The following is a 7,362-nucleotide window of genomic DNA, read 5'->3' as shown; positions in this document are numbered from 1 at the left end:
GAAGGAAGGAAGGAAGGAAGGAAGGAAGGAAGGAAGGAAGGAAGGAAGGAAGGAAGGAAGGAAGGGGAGGAGGAGAGGGTGAAAGGAGGAGGAAGAGGAAGAAGAGGAGGAGGAGGAGAAGGAGGAGGAGGAGGAGCAAGTCAGGCTGTCTGAACAGACACCTCACCAAGAATATGCAACCGGCCGATGAGAGCCTGCAAAGAGACCCCATGTGCTATGTGAACAGGGGACACGAGTTCAAACAGCAAACTTGCATACTTCAACTACAACGTAGCCCAAACTCAGAGCATCTCCAACTCAAACACCAGAGACAGTGGAGATCACAGAGACCTGCTCACTGTCACTGCGAGCCAGAACAGAGGAGTCACTGGGGAAGACAGTTGGGACTGTTCTTCCACTACTGGCAACCATATGTGTCCACGCTCTCTGGAATTTCCTTGAAGGAACTGAAAATTTATGTCCACCCAAAGTCCCGTGTTGATAGCAGCTTTGTTCATAGCTGCCACAAGTTGGAAGCCACTAAGACGCTCTTAGTGAACGAATGGGTAAAAAAAGTGTAGCGCTCTCAAACAATGGGCTAGGATTCAGTGTTAAAAAGAAATGAGTCATCAAAAGCATAAAAGTCATGGCAGCATTTTAAATTCACGTCGTTGAATGAAGGGAGCCAATAGGAAAAGACTACATTTGCAGACACAAATCATGGTGCATTGGCCCAAAGCTCTGCAAATGTGCCTCAGAGGAAGTGAGTCCTGATGCAAAAACCATGGGCTCCGGGTGAGAATGTGCAAGTAAGATTCACAGATCGTACCCACGGACCCTTCTGGAATTAATGCAGGAGATTGTGCCTAGGTAGAGGCAAAGGAAATTAAGAAAGAAGTCTATATAGATCCTGCAAGTGGTACATATCAGATGGACTGTAAGCCTAAACCTAATCTAATGAGAAGAGCCTGTTTCAATAATTAGCAGAAGGCTTAAGTCGATACTTCCCTCAAGATTCAAAAAGACACCAAGCAAGCTCTATGAGAGATGGCAGACAGTGTTCATCACTAGGAAAATGTAATTCAACACAGCAAAGAGACGTCACCGAACACCTGTCTGGATGGCTAAAGTTATTCAGGAAAAGGATAACACCAAGTGCTGGCAAGGGCTTGGACCAACTGGGACTTCCCTATATTCCTGGTGGAGGTTTAAAATGGCACCCTGGGTGCTGGAAAGATGGCTAAGGTGTAGAGCATTGGCTTCCTGGCAGAGGACCCACAATGGTGGCTCATGACCACCTGTAGCTCCAGGGGAATCCAACGCCCTCTTCTGGCCCCAGAAGGCACTACGGACACATGGTACACAGATATACATTCAGGTACATACCCGTACACATAAGAATAAATCACTAAATGGTATTCAGGAGAAAAGCAGGTGGCATCTTAAGATTCTTACACAGTGAAGCAGACTTTTGCCTTACAGCCCACTATGCAAACATGAAGTGTTTACCCAAACGGAATGTAAACCTAGCTTCCTGTACGCTCTATACGGGAATGTTTATAGCCGCCGAGAACCACCAAACACTGACAACGGCCCAAGTATCTCACCTGAGAAACAGAGAAGCAACAAATTGTGTTACATCTATATATTGGGGTCTTTTTCATCAATGAAAACAAAAGAATCCTAATATTCATGAGAACAAACATCGATGCCAAAGTTATTGAAGACAAGGGCAATGATTCAGACTCAAAAGGCAAGGTTCTCTAGGAAGCCAGCTAGCCAACGTTTTTATAGAGGCAGGGCTATGGGGACAAGAGGGTCATCAGAGGCTAGCAGGAACTGGCCAGGGAGGGTTGGGTGGAAGAGACAGATTTGACCTCATGGGGCATGGAAAGATGCTGTCCCTCCGTGAACTCTCTCCACATCTCCGTGTGGTGGTGTCACACCACAGTACACATTTGTCTGCACACCTAGAGCTGTCAATCACTACTGAGCGTTGATCCTACACTTCGGCAATTACACCTCAACACCGAAGGAGGGAAGGAAATGAGGTCATTATAAAAGCTGTTTTGTTTTGTTTTTTTAATCCTTAAGAGTATGTAAAATGCGCCTTTCACAGAAAATTCTTTTTTTTAAAAAAAAAAAAAGGAAAATAAATAGGAAAAAAGCGAAGGGCTCTTTGAACTCGAGGCCCTTTCATTCTTAATATTAGAATTCGTATTGCCAGAAACGATAATATCTGGTAGAGATCAAAACGGCGTCAAGATGATGTTGCGCTTAATTTTTTATAAGGCGGAGAGGTCCCCGTGTTCATCTGGCACCTCTCTGAGCATGCAAAGTGACAGGTACGACGGGCACCTTGCCGTGCTTAATTACAGGGAAGCAGCCGCCTGGGCCAACTCTCCCCTCCTTGCATTCGAAGTTTGTTCCCCAAACTTCTTTGTCAGAGAGCCGCCCAGGGCTGAAGTTGTCTCCCCCTCCACCTCCGTCCCCCCCAAAAAAAAATAAACTCACAGTTCAGTCGATCGAGCGTGAGACACGACAGCCAACGCCAATCGCCTGACTTCTTCCCTCCCAAACTGACAGAACCCGATGGTTATTTATTTATTTACTTACTAATAATTTATAGGCTGTCTCCTTCTGGAGAGAATGTGAGTGACTTGCTGGGTCTCTTGGCATAGTCTCCAAAACACACGAGCGTCTCGGGGAAGCAAACAACCGCTGGAGAAGTGGCCTTTGGTTTAGTTCCAGGTTCTGCAGAGTCACGAGGCCATGTTTAATGAGCCCATTACTGCAGACTATGAATAATGGAGTGTCCAACCTGGCTGCTGTGCTAAAGTGGGGTGTCAGATAGAAACCCCCCTCTGCAAGGCTGTCTATAGAGGTACAGGGAGGGAAGCCACCGGTTAATTGGCTCAAGGACTTGACACGTTGATAAAACTGGAACTTTTTTTTTGCCTAAAAAGTCAATAAGCTATGAACTTAGTGGCCATTAAGTGGTATCTCTGGACCAAGAGCGTTACATGCTGTTCATTCTTCAACATTTAGCTAGGTAGGTAGTGGGACTCCAGGAGAACAGAACACATTCAGAGAGGGTGTGTAACTTCCCTAGGATCACAGAGCTGATAAGAGTTCACTGTCTAAGGGCAATCCAAATCTTTCTAAATCCAAAGCCTGGGCTTTGTGCTTTGAGATCTGGGCCCAGGCTACAAAACTGGCCCCAGTTCTCTGTAATAGTCTGGGACATCACTGTCACCACGGTGACAGCCTCAGCTCAGTTGTAGACACTGCTCTGTGAAATGTTCATGCTACCTGTTACTGGTCAAGATGAGCTTGGCTCTGAGTGACAGCAAGTTCAGATTCAAACTGGATCAAGCAGGTTGAATCGAGACAGAGGGGCAGGTATCCAAGAGCTTGGATCCACGAGTCCCCTGACCCGCCCCCTGCCCCTACAGTGCTTCTTCTTTGGAAGGGTAGGAACCCTGACAGAGATAGAGAAACAGGCTCAACTCTGTAGGATTGAAACACCTTTCCTATGTACCCAGATGGCACAGCCTCCAAACTCACTTCCAGAGACCAGATTTCCTAAACCAGAGGACTGAAAACGGCCACTGATGAGTAGGAGAAAGCCAGTCAATGTCTTCCGATCCGTTTTTGTCCCTTGAACCTCAGTGAATTATTTACTTCCCTGGTTGCTGTCACAAAGTACCTGACACAAATCACTTAAGGAAGAACTCAGAGTTTGAAGTCACAGTCCATTGAAGCAAGGAAGGCATGCCCCGCAGCATTGTGGGGTCATAAAACCTCAAAGGCTCAAAGCCAGACTCTAGTGATGCAATACTTCCTGCTCTACCTCCTAAACTTTCCACAACTTTCCAAAATGACATCACAGACTGGAGACCAAGTGTTCAAACACGAGAGCTTAGGGGGGACAATTCCTATTCAAACCACAGCAGTAGGGAGAGAGCTTTGCCAGCATTCTTTTGGAATTCATAAATGCCCATATGACCAGCTTCTACTGTGGGAATATAACACAAGAGAGTACAGTAGCAGGCTTGTCGGCGAGTGTCTTGCGTGGTCTGCCACATTCTCACGGTATAGTTGAATGCAGAAGACTCCATGTGACCCTAGAAGCTGACAACACCACAGGAAGAAAAGCTCTCAGTCTCCAAGTCACTTCATGATAGGCTATGACATGTCTAGATGTCACTGATATGTTAGATTAAGCCACTCAAATGTTGGGGCTGTTCCCACAGCTGTCACTGACAATCCTAACTAACCTGCATTGTTTAGAAAATCGTGTGGAAGTCAGCCATAATAGCCTATGTCTGTGCTTTCCCATTGGTGATGAGGGTGAGAACAGGGTCTCCCATGGTCCCAGGGAACAGAGTGAAGGCACTAATAAAACACCTCTGTAAATTCACATGAGTCTTCAAGTGAACTTGGATAAGTCACTTCCAAACTCTGGGCCTCAGTTTCCCCCAGGAGAACATGATAGTTGAGCCCTCTCCAGATTCTGACTTCCAGTGGGCCAGAGCATCTCAAGCAGTTTGGGACCGTTTAACTGTCAACTTGATACAACTTAGACTCACCTGGGAAGAAGGTCTCAGTAAGAGATTGTAGTGAGAATTTTGGTTTCTTTAAAAACACAGAAATCTTATGTGAATGTGTTTTTGTTTTAATCCCAGATATGGGGCTATTTCAGACGGTCTGTAGCAGCAGCCTATGATTTGTCTCATGCTCTGTCAGGAACAGGATTCTGCCAGCTAGAGATAGTTTATGTTTAGAATTCTGGGGACTCTTGAGAGGGTATAAAAATATCAGAGCCCAAAGAGGGGGTGGCAGTGGCTGCTGCCCCTGCTGCTGCTACTGCTGCTGCTGCCGCCACTGCCGCTGCTGGTTCATGCTGCTGATTTTGCTGTTTTTCTGGATTGCTGGTTACTGCTTGAAGATACTCTGACAACAGAGATTGGACTTACCCCAAGGAACTCTATGCCCCTAGTCGGCAGGAAGTAGTCTCAAGAGACCTATGCCCCCTTTCCCCTCTAACTTTCTTTCTCATCTACTTAGTATTGGGGTGGGGGTGGGGGTTGGAAGAAATTAGAGTGGAGAAGGGTGGTAGATATAAGAACCCAATAAAGTAACCAAAAAGTGTGGGTCCAAGAGATTGTCTGAACCGGCTTAGACCAACCAAAGCAAGCCTCAATTGCCTTCATTGACATAGGAAGACCCAGCCTGAAACCATTGCCCTGGCTTACATGGTGGGCTGTAGCAGAGCAGAGAAAGCTTGCTGAGTGCCAAGCATGCACCCACAAACTTCTCTTAGCTCTCGACTGTAGACGTAATGTGACAGGCTATTTCAAATCGCTCTGCCTTGACTTCCCCACAGTGACGGACTGGAATTGGGAACTAAAATAACCCTTCCTCTCCTAAACTGCCTTCTATCTGGTGTTCCATACCAGCTGAAATGAAACTAGAGCAGGATTTATCTATGCATACACGAGGGGTGACTTGGGAAGGAGTCATCTTCAAAGCAAAGACCCAGCTCCTTCTCTTGAGACTACACCAAGGAGCCCCAGGCTGCTGAACGGGTGGACTTCTATGCAGATTGCCACCCTACCAAGGTGACTTTCCACTCCCAAAAACAATCACGGTAGTGTATTTGCTCTAATTTCTACAAAACATGATTTTCATACCTCCAATCAGGAAGCCAAGTATAACCCGTTCCTTGTGGCTGCCTAAGCTGTAGAATCCCCACACGTAAGCCAGGTACCCGATCCCTCTTTGGTGCTCTAATTGCTCGGCCACACCCATCACATCACATCCATGTTCATAATCTTTATTATTAATGATGTAATACCCTTCCACCTAAGAGGGAAATCTCTGTAGGGAGTACTCCTACTGATCAGCACAGCAGCAACATGGAGGCAAAGCGCCAGGCTACAGTTAGCACCTATCATCTTTAATGGTACCCAGGATGCAGGCTACAGTTAGCACCTATCATCTCTAATGGTACCCAGGATGCTGCCTTAAAGAAGTGTATACTGATGCTCAGGGAAGCCCCGTTACCTGCTGATTAGCTCTCCATCTGTGACAAAACGCCTGAGGCCAGCAACGTATAAAGAGGAAAAATTCATCTGGGCTCACGGTTTCCAAAGTTTCGGTGTATACCTGGCCCAAACTACACATGATCCTAACTCAAAACAGTAGCAACAACAACAACAACAAAAAATAGTCTAGATGCTATGGAAAACACGAAAGAATTTTCTCCAAAGATCAAAAGTGGAACTACACTGTGATCTAGACATTTTGTTTCTGAGATAAATCCAAAAAAAGCGAGGTCAAGATCTCCTAGAGGCACCTGCCTGCCATGGGGATTGCACTGCTATTCAAGATGGCCTCCATGAAAGCAACGTCAATGCCCAGAAGAAAGGAGAAAGACAATGTCTTACATACATACAGAGGAGTATTATTCAGCTTGTAAAAAGAAGGAAGCCCCTGCCGGTTACCACAGCATAGATGAACCTGGGGTACGTGGTGCTAAGTGACTAAGCCCGTCACTAAAGTGCAAACATTTGATGCCTCCATTTCAATGAACACCTAAAGTAGCCAAAATCATAAACGCAGAATACAGGACAGTGGCTGCTCTGGAGGGGAAGTAGAGAGCTGCAGATCAACGGGCTCAATGTTCTGCAGGATGGGTGAGACTCAGAGATCTGCTTAGCAGCGCTGTGTGCAGACAGCAATGCCGCACAACTCACTGGAAATTAACTTTCTGTCATTGTAACCTACGCTTCTAAGTCATGAACTCTTCATTCTTCCAGCCAAAGTCATGACTAAGCTATCCTCCCTCTGAGCTGGCATCTGTGCCTCACAGACCTTCCTCTATGCCTCAAACCTACAAAACAAGGAGCTCTGGGCAGCAAAGGGGCACTGGTTTGTACATTCCTTTACTGATCAGTTGAACAAAGATGCCCACAAACACTAAAGCACCCTCTCAGTAAAACAGAATTCATAATGTATATTCTTATGTATTTATATAAATATGTATATAGTAGTATAAATATATTCATATAAATATGTGTTTATATTGTTACATAAATATTTTATATATAATATGAACATAAATTTATTATATATTACATATATATATATTAATATTATATTGGCAGTAAGTTGTGGCATACACTTGTAATCCAAGCATTCAGGAGGTGGAGGCAGGAGGATCCAGGCCAGTCTGGGGTATACAGTAAGACCTTGTCAGGAACAAAGGAAGGGAAGCAGAGGGAGGAAGGGAAGGAGAAAAGAGGAAGGGAGGGGAGAGGGAAGGAGGAAGGAGAAAGAAAGAAAGAAAGAAAGAAAGAAAGAAAGAAAGAAAGAAAG

Source organism: Grammomys surdaster, unplaced genomic scaffold, assembly GCF_004785775.1.
Source record: "Grammomys surdaster isolate TR1022 unplaced genomic scaffold, NIH_TR_1.0 144, whole genome shotgun sequence".
Classification (NCBI taxonomy): Eukaryota; Metazoa; Chordata; class Mammalia; order Rodentia; family Muridae; genus Grammomys; species Grammomys surdaster.
This window is presented reverse-complemented; position numbering follows the sequence as displayed.